This window comes from Leuciscus leuciscus, assembly GCF_965113295.1.
Source record: "Leuciscus leuciscus genome assembly, chromosome: 7".
In the NCBI taxonomy this organism is placed as follows: Eukaryota; Metazoa; Chordata; class Actinopteri; order Cypriniformes; family Leuciscidae; genus Leuciscus; species Leuciscus leuciscus.
Window position 1 is genome coordinate 30,914,401 of NC_138731.1, and position 24,121 is coordinate 30,938,521.

Genomic DNA, 24,121 nt, shown 5'->3' on the forward strand with positions numbered 1-24,121 from the left:
ACAGTCACCTTATAGTGAGATTCTTCTAAAAGATAATACAGATGATGATGATTCTTTTCTTGAAAATCAATGCGGGTTGTATTGAAATGTGATGCAAATTGTCTGCTTTCAGGATATCTGAGATAAAGGTTAACTGATTGGCAGTTGAGGTTTACTATTTTCTTGCTGGCCAGTGAACTTATGCGGTAGAGTCTCAAGGACTCGTGAATTGTTAGAAAGAGGAAATCCGTTTCAAACCCTGCTGAACAGCTTAAGGAAATAAAAGATTTGCATGTTGGAAACATTTTTTGTGTATGTGTTTTGGATTTAAATTTAAATGTAAATCCTTGCCTCATAGCTTTGCATCAAGAGGCACAGTGTGTGTTGGATGTTTCTTTAGACGGATATGTCTTTCGTTGAAGTAATGTTTTTTTGTGTTTACTCACTTTTTTGTATTTGTTTTCTGTAAAAAAAAAAAAAAAAAAAGTAAAAAGTTTACAACACAAAATGTTTTAGTAGTTTCACAACATTTTGGAGCTAACTCAATTACCAAACCAAGACACATTTTGGTGTCAATCAAAATTCTACAATGTGAGATGTTAAGTTATAGTGCATTCGAGTAATGTTAGAAATATCGTATTGCCATACTGTATGAACAAATTAATTCCACCACAAAGTTGTAATTACAAGTGGCAATCTCTGAATTTTCTTTGAACCCAGAGTTAAGGGGGGGAGGGGGGTATCAGTGGGAAAACATTAATGAAATTATTATTATTGCTTGATTTTACAATAAAACTATCTAAGGTACAAAATACAACTGAATAATACAATTACGATTTAGTTTACGGCATCTCCATGAATTAAATAAAAATATAAAAACACACCTGATGTGCATATTCTTTTTTCATCAAAAAGTAGAGTTATTTTTTGCTGTATTTTTTGTAGAAAAAGTACATCATTTTGCTCTGACCAAAGTGATTTGAATTCACCTGACGTAGTAATTATGACTTCCCAACGTATAAATACAAACTTCCTTGGAGGAATTAAAAAGATCACGTCTAATGTGTCTCTTGTGTGTAGACAACGGTTATTATATTATAGACGTTATATTATAAACATTTCAGGGTGCTAATGGTAAGGTACAGTTTAAATGTGGAATGTGGATCAATACCTGAGCACAAAACCTGCTTTTAAAATGACCGCTTTTATAAAAGTTAACAGTGTTTCAACAGAAAATCACAGTTCTTATAAAAAAAAAGGATACATTTTGATAACAGAAAACATAGCAAAATGTTCCAAATTACACATCATACATTCCATATTAAAATAAGAAAATATGAATAATTAAAAGGATAGTTCACCCAAAAAACAAACATTTTGTCATCAGTTACTCACTCTCATGTCTTTACAAACTCATAAGAATTTTGTTCATCTTCAAAGCACAAATTAAGATATTTTAATGAAATCTGAGAGATTTCTGTCCCTCCACTGAAAGTTATCCAAAAATCTGACACTTTAAAATGTTCATAAAGTTAAATAAATCCATATGAATCAAGCTGTTTAATCCAAGACTTCTGAAGAGACACAATCGCATTATATTATGAACAGATATCACATATAAACATTTATCAGCGAACATACAGCAGTCAAATATGGTATACGGAAGCTTGACGCGCGAGAACAAACCTCTCTGAAAGATTTTGCCTTTAGACGATATTTACATTTTACATTTATGCATTTGGCAGACGCTTTTATCCAAAGCGACTTACATTGCATTATCCTATACATTTATACATAGGTATGTGCAATCCCCTGGGATCGAACCCACAACCTTGCGTTGTTAACGCAATGCTCTTACCATGAGCTACAGGAAAGCTATATACGATATATTTCAAGATAGGAAGAAGGCATCCAGGCACGTCCGACCGAATCCACGATAGCTTCACTATACCTTCATCTGATCGATTTTTGAAGGCAGCATAGATGTATCCTTCACTACCTATGATATTTATTGAAATATTTCTGGTACAGGATATACAATCCTCTATTCCAGACTCTAAAAACACAAACAAATATATATATACACATATAAAATTCACATTTTAACATTTATAAAAACCCATCAAATTTCATAATTGAAGTTTTTCTAACAATCATAACTAAATTACATTTATAAATTACATTAGTTAATAACAAGCTTTATAGTTATACATAACATCTTTTGACTGGCAAAATGCGTCCAGCCTATTCTTAAAGGAATTAGTAGAAGTGGAACACACAACTTCTTCTGGAAGCTCATTCCATAAGTTTACCACACGCAATGTAAAAAAATTCTTTCTCTTTTCAGACAGACATGTTCTAGGGTAGAGTTTTAAAGAATTCCCTCGTGTCTCGTACCTATTATTCCAGAACTGAAGAATAGGTTCAACTGTTACATCGTATAATCCCTGTACAAGTTTATATACCTGAATCATATCTCCTCTGTATCTCCTAAATTTGAGTGTTGGTAAACTTAATTTCCTCAATCTATCTTCATACGACATATTTTTCATTCCTGGAATTAATTTAGTTGCTCTTCTCTGGACTCTTTCAATTTTTTCTACATATTTTGTGTTACGCACTTTATGGCATGTAATGCCTAATCCTACCCAAGGGGTTGACAGTGCGTAGCATATGCACGCAAAAAAAAACATTTTTGTCATATAAATGGCACGAGAAATAAAATGTATGGTATAGATATGCACTTTCATGAGATTGTGTTGGATATAGGGTGGCTATATTTCCATAACACCAAAAAGGAGGATACTTTGCGGCATTTAGTGAGGCAAGAATAGGACTCTGGTGTACTTGCAACTACAATACAATTTTGTCCATCATATTGATGGTATCATGATACAGTGATTCTGAAATAGTCTATTCATTGCCAGACAATTTGATCTACGATATATCTTGATGTAGACCTATGTGTAACAGAAGAGGCAAAAAAGTGTTTGTTCACAGTATTTGTATATATTCAAGACATTGTGATGTCTGTTTCAAAAACTGACCACTGAGATGAACCTGTCTTGAAAAGTGCACAGTGCCAGAAAACATAACATTTCTGGACTTCTGGAAATAACAGAAATAGGCTACATAAAGAAACAAATAATGAATGCGAAAAATAAATAAATGGGTAGTTGACAAATGGCCAAGAAAAAGTAAAAAAATTTGGAAAACATAACTTTTTAAGAAAAAATACATATATTTATGGAGTAAGAAAAATGCAGTTTCAGAAAATAGTAGTGGTCACTCATTTTGTCAATGACTTCACATATTTTTTTCACGTTTTCACTCAACAGTATTGTAAATGTGTCCTATGGTGTGACATTTAAAAAGTACTAAAAAAATTATATACATAACATAAAAAAAAATACTTGAGACAGAATTGTTCACATTATTAAAACATTATTTTCTTAAAGTGATATTTATTTTACATGAAAGTACTAATTAGAATCATTTTCACCATGAATAGATGAACTTGATAAACTTTTCCCTACTAATGTCAATAAAACTTTTTTACCTATCTAATAGGAGATATTATTGTAACTCCCCTAATGCCAAACTTGACTCTTTTTTAAAAATATATTTTAAAATAAGTATATTTTTCTGTTGTTTTATGTTTGTCATACCATGGGACAAAACGTCACACCAAAGGACAAAGATAGTCATTGCATAAAAAGAGTCAGAATATATAGTGTTTATTGTAACAATTATAAAGGAGGACATTTGTTTTTTTGTTGGAACTTTATCTATTTGTTTGAATAGCTTCTTAAAGGAGTCATGAACTGGATTGTTTTATTATTTTATAATGTTGCCTGGGGTGCCCTTATAATGTTAGTATGATTTTTACATCAAAAATTGTCAATTTATAAATAAGAGCCATTTTTCCAAGCCTGATTTCAGCCTCAGATTTGAACGCTCTGTTTTAAGGGGCGTGTCTGCTGTGAGACTGCAGTGCAAACGCCCACTGCTGTGATTGGCTGACATGCTTGCATATAAAATAGCTAGTATTACATGAACTCTCTCGAAAACTTTCAGCTATTACAGCTATCGAGATTAACAAATCGTGAAAAGTATCGTTTAAAGCATTATATTTAAATCTATTCCATCACATGAAAGGTTGCAGCATGATGAGCACTGACTGAGCAGATGACAGACAGTCTGTTGATCACGTGAATAAAGATCTTATCATTGCAACGCAATTTTTGTAAAATGTTTAGCACAGACACCTAAGCCAGTGGGAAGGGTTGTAGGAACCGCGTCATTAAACATGAATTTAATCCACTGGTCCCTGATAGCTTGGTCTGTTCTTGGGAGAGAAAAAACATTTCCATGTTGATTCTGGCAGTCAACAACAGAGCAACTCACGTGTGCACCACGTTTCTGCATCTTTCACGGTCGAGTGCGTACTTCGAATCGGAATTCAGTAATGGCGGCGCTCGACTGAATATGAGGAGGAGAGGGGCAGGGCGGGCTTCCTGCAGCATAGGTCTGCGATGTCCATATATGGTATATCCTGCGCCGACTTGACGTCAAGTCGGCGCAGAAATTAACATCACGTATTTGAGTGCGCGTGCACATGGGCTGGTTGACGAACCCAGGGGTAAACAAACGCTTCACTTTTAAATATCGGCTTCCCGGCCAGTATATAATCGTTAGGCAATCATAACATACATTTTTTTCTCGTGGAAAAGTGAAAATTACAGGTCATGACTCCTTTAAGGAGGTATTTTCCTGTTGTGTGAAATATGTGTCATATGGTGTGACAGACCAAAGTGTCACAGCAAAGGACATTTCCTGTGACATTTCCTGTCACACCAAAGGACATTTGAGCTTTTGTGGCAGTTAATAACCATGCTAATACTAGCTGAACTGTCATTAGCAATTGGCATGATACATTTGCATAATATTACATAGTCCTGCTGTTAAAAACACAACTGAAAACATAGTTAAATATTTGAACAATTCTAAGAGAAATACTTACCATGTGCACTGCTCATGGGCTTCATAGGGGTCTTCAGTCACATGACCTTGAATGGGGTCTTTCAACTAAATGTAGTTGTCCATGATATTGATATCAGGTTATTGCATAACACCAAACGACATTTTTTTTCTGTGACAAACTTTATGAAATTCCTACACTTTTAGAAATGTATGTATAGGAAAAGTGATGGCCACTTAGTGAAATAGACACTTGCACAATTATGCCAGGAGTGTTCATTAAGATTTTTAAACATTATTTTCTTTATTTATAAATGTTAATATTTATGAAATAATTTTGTCTACTGTCACACCATAGGACGATTTTGAGATTTGGCTCAAAGTTGTAAAAAAATTAAAAATAACTCGGGTATTAAAACAACAAATTCATGTAAAACAATAAAATGTTTAACCATTTACAGTATTCTAAATGATGAAAATGTGAAATTGATTATTTTTTATCTTCTGTGACGGTGAAAAAGCCACGTCACGTCAACTACCCAAATACACATTTCAGTTCTTAAAGAAGTTCACCCTCTGCAGCAGCTCAGGCGACAACAGCACCTCTAGGGTCATCATGGCCAAATTCGTGCTCTTTTGTCCATTTCGGATTAAATGAGGTCTGACGTTTTGGCATGTTAACGTTATGATATGATGTAGCCAGCACGTGGACACGACGTAGAGGCTTGTTTACGTTTTTAACCAATGATATATCAGATACTGTTAGGCTACATCTTTAAGCTGGAGATGTAGCCTAATTCGTGAGTCAGAAAGCCCCTTCGCTTCGCCAATAGTCATTGTGAAGAAGAAGAACGGTGCTATCCGCCTGTGCATAGACTACAGAAAACTAAATAATCAGACGATCAAAGATGCCTACGCACTGCCTAACATTGAGGAAACGTTTTCTGCATTGACAGGATCCAAATGGTTTGTCATGGATCTTAAGTCAGGTTACTATCAGGTGGAGGTTGAAGATGAGGATAAGTACAAGACAGCATTCATAACACCTATGGGATTCTGTGAATTTAATAGAATGCATCAGGGAGTGACTAATGCGCCTAGTACATTTCAGCGTGTCATGGAAAAGTGCATGGGCACCTTGCATCTCAAAGAAATCCTTGTCTTCCTCGACGATCTCATCGTTTTCTCGAAAAGCCTGGAGGAACACGAAGAACGCCTCATGAAAGTCCTGAACCAGCTGAAAGAGTTTGGTCTAAAACTATCTCCAATCAAATGCCACTTTTTCATGAAATCTGTTAAATATCTGGGACATATTGTTTCGGAGAAAGGCGTAGAAACATACCGTGAGAAAATCTCTGCACTCACCACCTGGCCAAGGCCGACAAATATCAGTAAGCTGAAGTCCTTTTTGGATTTCACTGGGTATCATCGGAGGCTTGTCAGAGACTACTCCAAAATTGCCAAACCATTAAATGCACTAACAGTTGGCTATTGTCCACCTCGTAGGAATGCAAAGGGTTTTAAGCCTGTCTCCAATTCTGATTTCTGAAACTGCCGTACATCTTACATACAGATGCTAGTCTCCATGGTCTTGGCGCTGGAGCAGGAACAAGATCATCATATGAGGGTGATTTCATTTGCCAGCAGAGGGTTGTCCATCTTTGAAAAGCATTATCCCACCCACAAGCTGGAATTTTTTGCCGTAAAGTGGGCTGTGACGTATAAGTTTTATGACTATCTGTATGGGGTCGAGTTCACCATCATGACCGATAATAACCCCCTCACATATATATATGAACATCTACCAAGCTTGACGCTGCAGGACACCGGTGGTTTGCGGCCCTGTCTACTTTCAACTGCAGAATTCCATACAGAGCTGGAAAGAAAAATCAAGATGCTGACAGTCTCTCCAGGCGACCACATGATCAGGTAGACCCCAATAACAGTTCCTAGGTTGAAGATGACCGCATCAGTCAGTTCATCTCCCGGTTTCTGAATGAAGAAAATAGGATTTCCTTTCCTAAGGAAGCAGTAGGAGCTGTTTGTCAAAAGCATCAACTGCATGGACACACTGTGGCAGACATAAATACATTAAGAAGACAGCTCTTCACAACAAGCAACGATATGATCTGAAGGTGAGAGAATCCACTTTACAAGCTGGAGACCCTGTTCTTGTCAAGAATGTTGGCACAAGAGGCAAGCATAAGATAGCTGACCGATGGAGCAAGACCATCTACCAAGTAGTTAAGCAAATAACTGATTCTCCAGTTTATGTTGTAAAGCCTCTTACTACTGACTGACCTGAAAGAGCCCTCCATCGAGATTTACTTTTGCCCTGCGGATTCTTAACCCCCACCAATTCCAGTGATGAAGACAACAGGATGGAGCCTGAGGGAAAGGAAAAAACGACTTGTTCTTGGGAAACACCAACAGTTCCAGAGGATGATGATGAACAAGTGTATGATAGTGATGGAGAACCAGATTTCTACTTCCCCCAAATAATGCAGGATAAGACATATCCTACCATAACGATTGTCAAGGGCGTGCCCTACAGACAAGGGGTGGAAGGAAGTTCCTGTGAGACAACACTGAATCCAAACGCACAACCATTTGAACCTTCTGGAGGTGTGGAAAGTCTTGATATTGAATTTGAGCATGTGCAATTTAATGGGGGAAACGCAGAGGAAGAAGTAACTTTATCTGAAAAGGGAGAAACAAACTTACCTGAGGACACCCTGGAAGAGAATGTGGGAAACTCACCTGTCAAGGAACTGGATTCCGAGGCCGTTGATGTCAACGATGATGAGTGTACTGAGGAGTTGATCAGGTAGAAGGGAACCTGTTGATGGAAAAAGAGATGGAATGAGGAAAGAGGACAACGACAGTGAAATACTGATTGAGGAGAATGTTGAAAGAAATGGAAATACCCCTGTGCAAGAAATACCAGAGCCGGAGTCCAGACGTTCTACCAGAATCAGGGAGCCACCTGATAGGCTAACTTACACATCATTAGGAAACCCCTTAGTGCAGGGGTGGGCAACTTCGGTCCTGGAGGGCCACTGTCCTACAGAGTTTAGCTCCAACCCTGAAAAAAATCACCTGCCTGTAATTTTCTAGTAATCCTGAGGACCTTGATTAGCTTGTTCAGGTGTGTTTGATTAGGGTTGAAGCTAAACTCTGTAGGACAGTGGCCCTCCAGGACCGGAGTTGCCCACCCCTGCCTTAGTGTTAGTCATGCAATCCCTGTTTAGTGGTTTAAACAAAGCCTTCACTCAAGCCCTTGAGTCAGATGATTTCCCTGAGGTTAGGATACTGACCCCTGATAGATAAATTATTTTATCAGAATCAGAATGAGCTTTATTCGCCAAGTGTGCACTTTTGATTTTATAGGTACACTGCATGCAGAGACGCGTGCAGGTTCAGGAGGGGAGAACTCCTTTGAATTGTACATTCTTATTTTTTCTTTATTTTTAGTCCTAAAGTAAATTTATTTGTAACTACTTTTGATTTGTATTCCACAAAGAAACTCCTGTATCTTTGGTGCAGTACTATGATTAACCACTAGAGGGCGGTTAACTCTGCGGTATGCTGAGTGAGTCGATTTATATCGAAGTCAGACGAAGAAGCCAGCTGAACAGGCACGCACAATGTTGGCGTGAGATTGCACAAACGATTCAATTTTGAGATGTTTCTTCGTTTCTATGTGTATATTCTTTTATACATCTGGTCTTTCTTTTACGAGAACTCTGGTGGTGAGTTTTGCTTGTTTATGCATTACTTTGACATTAATCTTTCTCTATATATGTCCTAAAAACCAACCAGAGTTATGATGTATTTTTGTATGTTTAGAAAGTCAAATTGGTATAGAGTTAATTAATTTGTGTACGACGTTTAACTGTTTTGGTTGAATGATTGCATCACCTAGACACCTATGAGTATGTAAATGCAAACAAATGGGAAAAATATGTTTTGCAACGAGATATGTTGCATATTTAAACACTTTTTTTGTGTGTTTAAGCGTGCTTGTGTGCACTTGTGTTGTCACATGTTGGATTAACATTTGTACTCACGGACATTTTGTGCAGCCGATAGTAAATGTCGGTGTAGAAATTGTTGACATTAAGAAATGTTTAATGTTTTGTGGAGATTGTTTTTTCTTTTTTGAATGCTGATTCTGTTTGGTGATCCACCTTTGAACGGCGAGCCAGACCCTGATCTACAATTCAAAACACGGATCCGAACTGAGAGCTAAGCACATACACACTACCCGGGTCGAAAACACAAAAAGGCCTTTACACACATGGACATTTGAGTATTATACACACACACACAAAAAGGCCTTTACACACATGGACATTTGAGTATTATACACACACACACACACACACACACACACACACACACACACACACACACACACACACACACACACACACACGGGATCCAGAAGGACTATTGAGACTATTTTATTTTATTTTATATTAGGCTATTCCTGGACTTCACATTCAACTTTGGACTCAATATGAACACATTTTTTTTTTGTTGATTCGTGGTGTTGAGTGGAAACCATGCAATTGTGTATTCATATAAATTGTGAAAAATTGTTTACTCCAAGTTTTTTTTTGTCTTTGTAATAAAAAAATTGCCAGCTGTTAATTGCTTGAATTTAATTTGGCCCAAACTTCTTTTAAATCCTTTTAGAGCCGAACCTAGGCCTTATTTTTACCTCTGAATAATACTTATTCTGTTGTCCCTGTTACATGTACATAATGATGGCAAAGATAAGATTGCAACACATCAGCAGGAAGTTAGAGCTTGTGGTAAGGAGGTTCTTGCTGAGTTCACACAACTGGGTGTTGGTTTAGCCAGTGAATGAAAAACAAGTTTACCATGGTACCAAGTGCCATTTTACCCTTTTGTAGGGACAGAAAACAGTCATTTCTGGTGTCATTCATGGATACCCTGCAAGATAAAGTTGTTGGGTTATGCCATGTTTTGGAAATCTATTAAAAAACACCCATTTATTTATTTTGAAAAACCTAAATATTACTGAACTGAGTTTTGCATTTCATTTCAACATGAAAGGTTGGCCAAGGTATTAGGTGCATGAGTCATTTTCTTTAGATGCACCGCTTCCATTGTTTTTTTTATGTTATTGTGGGTGTCATGGCAGTGGGTTGTGTCATCATTTTAGCAGATATGTTCAGGAAATTTGTGTTTCTGATAACTATTTTGTTTTGGTTGCTTCCTGTCTAAAAGGCTAGTAGGTGCCATCCCCTTTGCCCGTGAGGAGGGCTTCCCCTACTCGGTCTTGAGCTAAATTCAGAAAAGCATACTCTAGCATATTACTCTTGGTTACTCATTTTGGTTTCTTCTTAGAGGAGGATCGTAATATCTAATATCTGCATGTTCTGTTTTGGCTTGCTCATTGGAGGTTGTAAAGCTGCTTTGGAACAAAATGTAATGTGAATAGCAATTCACAAATACATTTGAATTATCCCAAATCAAGCCTCTGTGGCTCCCTCTGATCACCACCAGAGGGCTCCCTCACCGGCGTACTAACTTTGACTCGGACTACGTTTCCCATCATTCCATGCCTGTTACTGATTAGAGTCACACCCGATCCTCATCCCATGGACTATTTATGTCACACAAACACACACTGTGAAGTCTTGTTCTTGCCATTGCAGACATTTCGGAGCGTGTTTCCCAGTATATTGATCTCTTGTGTTTTACTGTTACACCCCGTCTAGGGTAAAAGGGCAACATGAAAGAGTCAGAGATTTGTAAGGATTTAGAACAAAAAGTTATTTATTTTCTTAATTTGGGACTTATGATTCAGGAGCTGACCAAGCCAAAATAACAACAAAAAAAAACAACCTTCTCTTTAAACCTCTTCCTAAACCCTAACCCAAAAGAAAAGAAAATGTGAATACAATCTGTAAACCTAACCTCCCTAACCAAAAACAGAGTTCAAAACAGTTTACAATAAAAAAAAAAGATGGCGTCAAGCTCCCTACTTTCCCAAAACCAATATTTACAATATATACTATACAATCAGACAAACAAACTGAAAAGGGCGGTCCAAATCAGTATCAGTAAACAGGCAAAAGGTCAAATATACCAATGGAGATATTCAGATACAAACAGTTCACAAATCAAACAAACAATATTCACAGTCTCAAAACTCTTAACACTCACAATGCTCAAAATACTCTTAACACTCACAAACTCAGCACATTATAATCACAAAATCCCTCTGCTCAAACCAGGGGGGTAATCGAGCTCTCGATTTCCGTACCACCTCCGGCGGCCGCCATTGGCTAACAAGCCTTCACCTGCTGTTATCATCCCATTGACTCCCATTCATTTTGGCGTCACTTTGACAGTGAATAACTTTACATCTGAGGCGTTTAAATGCTCCATTACCTTGTATCTTACGTTATGGCCCCGTATAAGCAGTTTTTGTAAAAACAGGCTAATGATTGTGTCATAACCACGCGACTCTCTGGAAATTACCGTAGAGACAGGAGGAGAAGCTCGCAGTCAATTGGGGGGACGTGGAGGCATAAAGTCCGATAAAGTCAAGGGAGAAGCCCATAGAGAATCGTAAAGTTTCTCCTGCTCCTAGCTCATGGACAGCTCCTACTCACGCTCTCCGTCTCTGCAAGTTTCGGAAGGGAATGATTCAGATTTCTCTTGGCACAGCTCCTAGAAGACTTACAACTGTCAGACAGGCTGCTCACGTCACATCCACGTCGTCAAGCTCAGTTTGAGTCTGCGCAGTTCGCTCGGCAACCAGGAAATGAGTGCTTCTAATTTGCTTCACTTTTCTCCGTTGAAACCTATGGGGTCGCTGTGTCCAGTATACTGTCTATGGCTCAAACACAAAACCCACTCTCTCTCTAGAGGAAATGATGATGTGTCTTTTAAAACACTCTGCACCAATCAGGATAGTGCATCAATCACCGTGCAGGAACCAATCAGGTGGCATTCCAAACATCCTGCAGGAACCAATCAGATGACGTTCCTAGACAGACATACAGGGAGACTCACAAAACAACAGAGATATAACAAATACAAACCATAGGGTCGTAACATTGACCTTGGACTGTTTTCCTCATATTCCTGTATTGCTGCCTGCCCTTCTGATCTTCTGCCTGTTTACCTGGATTTATCCTTTTGTCTGCTGCCTGCCCTGATCCATTGCCTGTTGTATGATTACGTTTCTGCCTAGCCTTTGATACCTCTGTTGCTGGTGATTGACCTCTGGCCGTTGTTATCCTACTATCTTAAATAAAGCTGCACATGGATCCCACTTCTGCTGACTCATCATTACATGAATAACTTAATATACAAATAAATTGAAAATGATTTTGCTTTGCCCTTTCCCTGAGCATATAACAGATTAATCGACTGATCATGAAAAACTGTTGACTTTGGTATTTTGAGAAGCAACATGCAACTTTTTGTCCTTCATGATGAGCCATTCAAGAGAAATCAGATATGCGACTAGTGATGTAATTCTTATGTACAGATGGTGGACAACCAGAATGAGACTTTTACCGCCGCCGTTCCCGCGGCGGCAAAAATGGGATGTGTATTTGCTGCCTTTTACCGCTGAGTGGCGCTGTAATCACAGACTTTGAAAAGTGTCAGTTTATTCTCTTTATGACGTAATCTGCCGCGGCAGTAATCTGAGCTGAGGTCACAGATAAATTCAAGATAAATATTGTGGTTAAACGAATCAAATTCATTCAATTTAAACAAAGTAGACACACGTTAACATTGTGTGCCCAGTTTTTCTATAATTTAGAAAGGCTATGTCAATAGGTTACTTGTCATTTACTTCGTGTTATTTTAATGTGTTTGTAGATTTATTAACTGAAACATAACAGTGAAATAAATTAAAATAATTTACCGTAAAATTAAAACATTTTCAGGACTTGCAGTTACTAACCGATGTTAGTCGATGTTAACAAAGCATTCTTTGTTATATTCAGAATTAAATAGGCTTACATGTTGTTATGATTATCAATTGAATTCTTTAATAAATAATCAACCACAATGCCTATTACTGCCGCAGCAAAAATAAACCAGTCGAATTTCAAAGTCGTTCGCGAAATGGCTATACCGGGTGGCGCAAGTGACAGGGCAAAACAGCAGCAACTGCGGCATTTTAAAAGGTAAGTTTCCTATCTGTTTATTTAAAAAAAAAAAAAAAAAAACATGGCGCAAGATCTTGAAAAAAAACAAAAAAAACTTTTTTCATTATTTGAACAAAAATGAGACTGATTGAATATGTAAAAATATAAACAAACAAAGCAGAGAATAAAACAGACTTTTAGGGAACGATAGCTCAGATGATAGCTCAGTCTATCGTCTGATAGCTCAGACGATAGCTATTCTATCTATATTCTATCTGATAGCTCAGACGATAGCTCTGTGGTCAATGCATTAACAATAGCCTCCCGGAGCTTCAAACGATCTGAGATCGAATCTCAGTGTAGCTGACAGTGTTTATGTTTTTCCGTTCTTGATGCTTAAATATGCATCTGTTTATTAAAGTCAATCATCTTGTTTAATTATCAATTGTACATTACAACATAAATTTGCTACATTCCAGTTGAGCCGCTGCATTAAGCTCGTCTTTAATCTGCTAAATTATTTTTTTTGTGTGTGTGAATCATTCACGAGATTGAGATGACTGACAGTTATACCCGGCCATAGCAACGGAAGACATTTTTCAAAACAGATCGAACAAATCAGAAAAATACTTTCAATACAGTATTGCTTTCAATTAAAAAATAAACAATGAAAATGTAAAAGAAAAAGAAAATTAATTAAGTTTGAAAACCCATCGCACATTTCAAAGTATGAATAAAGTGTCGGGACAGTTTTTTTATTTAAACAGGGTTGCATCGATAGAGTTTATTCCCTTTGTGATGCAAAATAAGAAACACAGACTCTTATTCTTGCAACATTTTACATTTCTATTGTCAAAGAAATTGCAGCTCAATTAAAACGGTACAAAACGAAAAAAGTTCAAAGCAACATAAATTAAGAACAGGCGTTTTTCTTTGCCTCTCTCGCGCTGGATATTTTTTTAGTAAGTTTGGTCTCCCTCACTGCGCGCTTTCTCGAAATTAAGCATTTCAGCGTAAAAAAACAACATACAGCTGATAATACTGTATATGTCGCTGTGTGTCATCCACACAAATCACGGAAGAAAAAACTGTAACAAATAGCTTTTGTTCCTTCAAATATACAACATGCCTTGCTGAATTCACCTTACAATAAAACGAGGTGGGTCGCGAATTAAAGAGCTCTGTATCTGCTAAATTGAAATTGTGTGTAGAAAACCTTTAAATATAATCAATAAAACTACAATATATAATTTAATAAGATATAGGGCCTACTGTACGTAGGCTATGGACTTTTGGAGATTTTGAGATTAATCCTTAAAAGAATTTTGCCTTTGCCTGCTCATCAGGCTGGCTCGGACACTCTCCATATGAAAGACGGAACATTAACACCTCTGTCCTGCACCCCCACGATAAAGCAACTATTGCCTTCTCCAAACCCCCCACAGGCTAGCTGAGTTTGCAAAACAAAACAAAGAGTTTGCCACTCGTCGTGGTGTGCCAAAACACTTAATTATTAACCTCAATATTTCATTCAAAACAATCTCAAAACGCTTTGTGACATTTTGAAAAGCCGTGGATGCATTACTGCCACTGGAACCATGAACGCAACAGAATACTGGTTCTGATTTTATTGTTTGTCGTTTAAACGTCATGTCATATATATATATATATATATATATATATATATATATATGTTTTAGAACTAGACAAATCTCTCTGCATCAACAATAGACTATAAAATGCATTATAAAAATATCAGTAGTCCAAGTTAGTTCGGGATTCGAACCCGTGTCATCTAAATGATCGTAACGTAAGTTCAACCACTCGGCCACGATTCACTCGTTGCGACATGGCCTAACGTTCCAGTATGTGTTCGCTCACACGAGCGAGAAGCGCTCTTCATTCAAATGAACGCGCCGCCGCGTTTGTCGAACACTAATTCAACATGCCAGAATAAAACCTGGCTTTATGCATAGCGCCACTCGTCGTGGTGTGCCAAAAAATGTACAATAATTTAGTTTAATTTATTTCAGTGTTAATGTTTGAGTTAAAAAAATCCTCTACAAATTAAATTAACACAAAGTCGGCTATAAGAGTCCTTTATAGGCTACGTAAAAAAGCAAAGGGCTTACAGTCTTAACATTTAGGCTACTTTGCTTAAATTCGATACATTTATTTTCAGTAGGGCCTAATAAATTTGTAGGGATGTAATTTCAGTATGCTTTACCAACGCTATGTATTCAATTAAAGTTCCAAGAGGTCTGGTCTCTATATTTCCTTCCCAGCTGACACTAATATGCAAGTGCACAGCAAAAATCACAACTTGTGCTTGATGCGAACGCAAGTTATTTAAGGTGTCTCAACTGTACACATTCTACCCTACAGTGTGAATTCGTTACAAGGTTTCATTTAGCCTAATTAAATTAATGTGCAGCAATTTGTACAAATAGAGTCTATAGGCCTACTATACTGTTGTAGCCATTAAATAATCTCATTTAGTATCATATTTGTTAAAATATTATAATGTTATTTTTTTCCATCTATGTTGAATATGAAAAGTGAACAGCACGAGTAAGATAGGATGCATTATATCGAGAGATGGATATGGAGTGGGTCAGACATGATTTTGACCACTTCATTAAGTTTTGTTTAGTAGAAAACCTTTCTTTAAAGTGAATTTCGTTTTCTATAAATTGTATCTTAATTTTAATAAATTTTTCATCAACCAATTGCTGGATTTAATAAGTAAGAGAAGCAAATATAACAGACACTAATCATGGAGGCGCCCGCGCGGTCACTTGCGTTGCACGTCAGCTGGAGCGCATCTCATCCTCCTAACTTAACGAAACTCAGCGTATGCCTCACACAGACATGATAAATACATCAAATACACAAAGCTTGAAATGTCTTCAAACGAAATAATTCAAAACGAAAAGAAAAAGGCTACTCTCTGATTATGTCTTTATGTGCATTTCTCTCTAAGTGCGTTCACTACAAATATGGCGATCGTCAACTTCATCTTTGCAGTCGACACTGTCAGAAAACACTAGTTTATTGATAAAAATCAATGCACGCATCACCGGATTTACAAATACACATCTTGCTTGTTGCACGCACACATATTATGTCGAAAAAAAAGAAATATTATGTTGAAATAACATTATTATTAATAATACATCTTTTAGAATATTTGATTAAATGCTGATTGTTGCGCTTGTTCAATTTAATAAAATTAAAACTTTAAATGTGATAATTAAAATAATTGAAAATTAAATATTTAGTGGCCAAGTTTTGCTAATTTATTATATAGGCTATTATATGCCTATTGCCTATATTAAGTAGGTCATATTAAGGCATATATTAAGTTTTTTTAGCTGTTATGAGAAAAATAAATCTAACGAAATCTAAAATCTAAATCTAAAAAAATAATTCTAACGCCAATTCAACATGCCAGAATAAAACCTGATTTTTGAACAATGCGTAACGCCACTCGGCCTGGTGTGCCAAAACACTACATTTTAAACTTCAATGTTTAATTCAAAACAATCTCAAAACGCGTTGTGACATTTTTTTAAAGCAGTAGCCTAGCCTATATACATTAAGGGCATTGAAACTAGGATCTTAACTAAAACGCGTTCCACGTAATCTCTCAAAAATTATGCCACACTACTCCATTTATTTATTTTTTAAGGACTGCTTTTGAAATCACTATAAATTACTATGCAATTGTATCGCTCACGAGAGCTCTTCATTTATCTAATTCCTCAATAGAATAGTAAAAATATTCAGCGTCATTGCTCCTAATATCGTCTCTATTTTTAACTTTTGATTCTATTTTTTCAGTTCTAAAATTGATTCTATCTTTGGTTCTATTCTGTTGTAGCCTAATAGGCCTATTTATATATATGAAAAATATGCCTATTAGGCTTAGGGTTTTATATTTAACCCACTTACATTTTAAAATACGGCAATTGCTGCTGTTTTGCACAATGTCCCTTTGCGCCACCTGGCGGTCATTTCGGGAACGACTTTGAAATGCGGCTGGTTTATTTTTGCCGCGGTGATTTCGCCGCGGCAGCTGGCGCGGCGGTAATAGGCATTCTGGTTGTCCACCATCTGTAGTTTAATTATAAGATAATGCAAATAAATGAACTGTTAATAAGGATTTTTACTTTCTTTAAAGAGCATACATACATATAAAACCAGTCATTTTAAATTATTTTGAATATAATTATAATATTAATAACAACATTTAAGTTTTATTTCATTTAGTTCATTTTACTTGAACAGCCGCTAATTTCCAATCAGAAAAAAAGAAATATCATGTTCATGCAGGTGATCAGAGACCCTGGGTATCTTTATCCTGGTGTTTTTCTTGGTGTGTTCACACTGGGCATGTTTGGTTCAACTGCTCTGTTATTGCGGTCCATTTAAATGTGAACTCTGCCATCTGAACCCTGGTGCGCACCAAACAAATGAACCAAGACCGCTAAAAAGATGGGTCTCTGACCCGCTTCCAAATGAGCTCTGGTGCGGTTCGAATGAAATATGATCGCAATTTGGACCAAAGACATATATGAACCAAAAACAGGACATGATGTCACAAGATGCGGCCCTAAAAAGGAGAGAGTTCTCCAGCATGCTTGTTTTTTTTTTCTCATCATAGTCGCAGTGTTGCCCATCACAGTTCGGTACAGGCATCAGAACCGCGTCTCCTAGCATCAGATCTTCATTTGTGTGTGTGTGACCTGTGACGGAGGGATTCCTGCCATTGTTTTGACTCCTTCACACAATTTATAAGCTCTTCACAAGTTCTCAAGCTAGTAAAAAAAAACAAAAAAACATCATGTAGCACATACAGTGAGCACATTTATCAGCACAAAGCATGCTTTTGGATGTTCGGGAAGTTCCGTCTTGAAACATACGCCATGAAAACCAACAAACAGGTTGTGAACATATCCCATACATCCCTATGCCCTATGCTTTTAGGTAAAAATGCCAATGTGAACGCTAAGCAGACCAGTCTGGACCAAAGAAAACAAAGTGAACCGCACTACAAATGTGAACACACCCTCAGAGCCAGTTGAAAGATACCTTTATTGTAGTGACCTAATTGTCTACCGCTTGTAAACAGTGTTTAGTGTCTTTCTGATCTGTAAAGCTTATTTATCTTTAAAATACAGTATCATGAAAAGGGGACATTTCTTTGGAGTTTATATGATTTAACCAAAGTTATTTGTACCTAAAGTTAGCTGTTAACTGTGTTTAGTCACAAGATGGCAGTAACGCTCCATTGTTGCACAGTGTGATGATCAGTGATGATGCACTGACTCTATATTTAGTGTATACATTCATTTACACAGACAGCTACATGCATGCAGAGGGCCATGTAGCAACACTATAATCTCTCTCTTGAGGTGTGCACTCTAATTTACCCCACACAGCTCTATGTGGAAAATCAGTATATTGCATGACAGTCTTGACATAATTTCAAAATGTAATAAAATAAACAATATTTTTTATTTTATTTGTTATGCTCTTCGTGTGTATATAAAGTAAACTATAAAGTTCACCTGACTGTGTGACCTACTGAACTAATAGCACTTGAAAATAGGTTGAGGGCTGTGATCTTATGGTCTGTAGATACAGAGCCCCCTACAGGTTGTGGGTTTGTACAAATCTCCTACTCAAAAGTATGAGCAGTTGTAGTAGTGCTCCAAAAAATAGTACTAGTATAAAAGTACAACATGCTACTTTATGCCCATTTTTAAATTTGAAAATTAATAATAAATTACATATATTATTTATTTTATGCAAAGGTGTTTTCATTTCATGAGCAAGTTAAAGACTGTATAATCACTTCTACAAGCCCACTCATACAGTACAAATGTTTACTGCTTACATTACAGTGTCATTTTTTACGTGACCTAATTTATTTTGTTGCCACAATATAGCTGCAGGATGTTAAAGCAGTTCCCTCTTTTAATATTGAATTTTTCGAAACCCTTTAACGAAAACATGAACAGAATAATAAAAAAAAAATGAACAGAAGTGCTGACACTTCTCTGCAACAGCACTTTGCGTGTGTGTGTGTGTGCGTGCGTGCGTGCGTCTGTGTGTGTGTGTGTGTGTGTGTGTATAAATCTAACCTTTCATTGAAGTAAAATAATTGAAAGTGGGGGGAAAATCACATTATGAAATAAATGTTTTTCTCCAAAACTATTTTCCCTTTGATTAAATTCTGTACTTTTTGCAACCTTCTTTTTCCAAGATAACAGCTCTGAGTCTTCTCCTATAATGCCTGATTAGTTTGGAGAACAGCTGACAAGAGACATGTCGGTGCCAGTGTCTGTGCCACTGCCAGTGTCCGTGCGTCCGTGCCGGTGTGTCCGTGCCAGTGTCTGTGCCAGTCGCGGTGTCCGTGTCGGTGTGGCTGTGTCAGCGCCAATGGTTGTAAGTATCAATGTATAATTATGACCGCCGCTAGCGTAGCTAGCCGGTCATATAGGGATTGTCAAAGTTTTTTTTTTTTTTTTTTTTCGTCACCTTACTGAATTTTTCGTCAACGATACCAGGGACACCGAAGCACCGGGGAACATGAAATTTGGTGGGCATGTAGCCCCACTAGACTTCTAAGGAAAAATTTCGTTTGGTCCCCGGGGGCCACTCCCCCCCCGCGCTGGGCCCCCCCAAACCCAAAAAAATGCAGTTTTTCCTAAATAACTACCTGAACCGTGGCACCGAGGATGAAGAAATTTTTATCGTATGTTGGTCTACTAGACTTTTACGAAAAAATTTCGTTTGGTCCCCGGGGGCCACTTCCCCCCCCGCGCTGGGGCCCCCTTAAATTTTTCGTCAACGATACCAGGGACACCGAAACACCGGGGAACATGAAATTTGGTGGGCATGTAGCCCCACTAGACTTCTAAGGAAAAATTTCGTTTGGTCCCCGGGGGCCACTCCCCCCCCCGCGCTGGGCCCCCCCAAACCCAAAAAAATGCAGTTTTTCCTAAATAACTACCTGAACCGTGGCACCGAGGATGAAGAAATTTTTGTGGTATGTTGGTCTACTAGACTTTTACGGAAAAATTTCATTTGGTCCCCGGGGGCCACTTCCCCCCCCGCGCTGGGGCCCCCGTAAATTTTTCGTCAACCATACCAGGGACACCGAAACACCGGGGAACATGAAATTTGGTGGGCATGTAGCCCCACTAGACTTCTAAGGAAAAATTTCGTTTGGTCCCCGGGGGCCACTCTCCCCCCGCGCTGGGCCCCCCCAAACCCAAAAAAATGCCGTTTTTCCTAAATAACTACCTGAACCGTGGCACCGAGGATGAAGACATTTTTATGGTATGTTGGTCTACTAGACTTTTACGGAAAAATTTCGTTTGGTCCCCGGGGCCACTTCCCCCCCCCGCGCTGGGGCCCCCGTAAATTTTTCGTCAACGATACCAGGGACACCGAAGCACCGGGGAACATGAAATTTGGTGGGCATGTAGCCCCACTAGACTTCTACGGAAAAATTTCGTTTGGTCCCCGGGGGCCACTCCCCCCCCGCGCTGGGCCCCCCCAAACCCAAAAAAATGCAGTTTTTCCTAAATAACTACCTGAACCGTGGCACCGAGGATGAAGAAATTTTTATGGTATGTTCGTCTACTAGACTTTTACGGAAAAATTTCGTTTGGTCCCCGGGGGCCACTCCCCCCTCCCCGCGCTGGGGCCCCCGTAAATTTTTCGTCAACGATACCAGGGACACCGAAGCACCGGGGAACATGAAATTTGGTGGGCATGTAGCCCCACTACACTTCTACGGAAAAATTTCGTTTGGTCCCCGGGGGCCACTCCCCCCCCGCGCTGGGCCCCCCCAAACCCCCAAAAATGCAGTTTTTCCTAAATAACTACCTGAACCGTGGCACCGAGGATGAAGACATTTTTATGGTATGTTGGTCTACTAGACTTTTACGGAAAAATTGCGTTTGGTCCCCGGGGGCCACTTCCCCCCCCTGCGCTGGGGCCCCCGTAAATTTTTCGTCAACGATACCAGGGACACCGAAACACCGGGGAACATGAAATTTGGTGGGCATGTAGCCCCACTAGACTTCTACGGAAAAATTTAGTTTGGTCCCCGGGGGCCACTCATCCCCCCCAAACCCCCCCCCCCCCCCCCCCCCCCCGCGCTGGGCCCCCCCAAACCCCAAAAAATGCAGTTTTTCCTAAATAACTACCTGAACCGTGGCACCGAGGATGAAGACATTTTTATGGCACATCAACCTAGCCCATAATCACTCATTTGTGATTTGCGCCCCTCCCATAAAAAATGAAAATGCAATATTATTCTGCTTTAATCGCCCCTATCTTCAGTGGAGATGTTCAGAACTGCACCATATTTCATGTGTATGATTAACTTGACAACCTCTGGGGGTATCCTCTGCTAAGTTTTGTAGAATTTCATCCATGGGGGGGTATAAAATAAATTCATTTATGTGCACATTTAGTGACTGTACACTCATCGGCCTGTAGATGGTGCTGTTGAGCGAAGGGTTGCTGGTTTAGGATGATACTGTCACACACACACATGCAGAAATACAAACAAACGCAAGCATGCACACACACTGACATCCACACGCACAGACACACACCCATACACACACATACAAATCCACATGCACAGACACACACACACACAAACACACACGCGCACACATGTACGTACACATACATACACACACAGACACACACATACACAAATACACACACATACACACACATACACACACACACACACACACACACACACACACACACACACACACGCACACACACACACACACAGACAGACATGCACATACTATTACTTTTTTTAGGTATATACATAAACACGCAATACAGCCAAATTACTCCACGTCATTTATTTTTGTGGAAAGCCAGTGCAGGCCTGAGCGGCGGTCATATTTTGTACCGCGATGCAGTACATCTAGTTTATACATGTGAAATCTATGTAGTGCTTTAGTTTTATATTTGTTAGTATAGTAAAACAGACATGAAAAAGAAACGACAAATGTCTGTTAAATACGTAAATGCAAATGAATGATGTTTTGTCAGCTGAACAATTGTCATGTTGTTAAACAGTACTTCTATATCTTATTTTATACAATCATTCTGTAAAAATGACCCCAAATACCCTAAGTGTTAACTGTATATGAGGACCAATAAAGGGTTAACCTGAATAACCTGAATCTCATGAATATTGATGTGAAAGTAAATATTAAATATTTATTTATTTAAAAAAATCGTATTGATAAAATTAGCATGTGTGCAGAACTAATCAAATGGGTCATATCAATATAAATTTTTTCACATAATAAAGTCACATTATTTAGTTTTACATTAATATTTTCCACCCCTCTCTGACCCCTAATTAAACTGAAGTGTTTTTGCACTTTGTCTATGTAAACACCCTCTTCTTCTGTTGAATGAGAACAGAGTAACACGCCTTCACCAACAGTGAGCACAGGAAAAAGTGGTCTCAATTAACATATTCTGAGAAAAACAGGCCACTTGTGTAGGAAGAGAATGACAAAGTTTGTGTTGTTTTTATGTAGGCCTACTAATTATGGATGGGTTGATCTGAAATAGATTACACCACAATTGGCATGTAAAAAATATATCAGACCACTTTGCTCAGACTGAGGACATGTGCGTTATGGTGGAGGTGTGAATTTGAATATAATCTTAATTATATCAATAAAAAAAAAATTAAAGTAAATATTTAATTATATTCATTTTCACATCAATATTCATGAGTTTCAGGTTAGCCCTATTGTACCTCATATACAGTTAACACTAGGGTCTATGGGGTCATTTTTTAGAACGATTGTATAAAAATATAATTTTTTAATAATACAAATTATATATAATTTTTTAATTTACTTCTCAACTATACGTTTATGCTGTGTTTTGGGGAAATGTGATACTTTTTTTTTACCTATTTACCACAAAATTATCCAACTAGACCATTAGTTTACTGATTAAATATTATTATAAAAAAATTTTTTTTTTTTAAATACTTTAATGTTGATCAAAATTAAATATGAGTTATTTCTGGATAGTGATCTATAGGGGCAGAATTCTGCCATCTGCTGGTTAGGGTTTGGTGTGTAATGACCATATAGCAGAGGCCCATATATCCATTAATTTTTCTGGATGTGGCCAACTGCTCCTCTCACAACTTCTGTTATATATATTTTGTGAATATATATTTAAAAATAATGAAATACATTAAAATAAGTATTTTTCAAAGGTTAGAATTTGTTGTTATTGTTGTTTTTGTCTGAAGTCTTTTGAATTGTCTGTTTTTGCAATAATGGCACATTAATTTGCAGAGATGCCACATTATTTGCCACTAAAAGACTTGATTGTAATTACATATTATTAATTTCAATATGTGTGTGTGTGTGTGTGTGTGTGTGTGCGTGTGTGTGTGTGTGTGTGCGTGTGCGTGTGCGTGTGTGTGTGTGTGTGTGTGTGTGTGTGTGTGTGTGTGTGTGTGTGTGTGTGCGCGCGCTTTGGCCTTAATGTATGCCATTCTTTATTTTATTTTATATTTTGTTGTTACACATAGAGTGTTTGTGTGTGTGCGTGTGTCTTTAAGCGAACATGTTCTTTCCACATTGCATTTATGCTCTAGTACCAGGCCTTTATTTATGTGTGGAAATTTTCATACTTATGCTGGTGTTATTTTAAAAAAAAAAATTTAAAAAAAAAATTGACACGACACATTTTTTCACCTTTCCCATTCATTTTCATTGTGGGGTCATTTTGACCCCGAAAATCCTGACTGTGACTTTTTTTTTCATACCTTCAGAACAACCAAATCAAACCCAGATTTTGTTTGTGTATAGATGGATAATGTCGCTAAAGTTACAAAACCTCATGCCACTGAGATTGAAGGGAACCATGTTTTTAATGAAGGAAAATTCAAACGGGGTCAGACTGACCCAAAGGTCCGCTTAAGG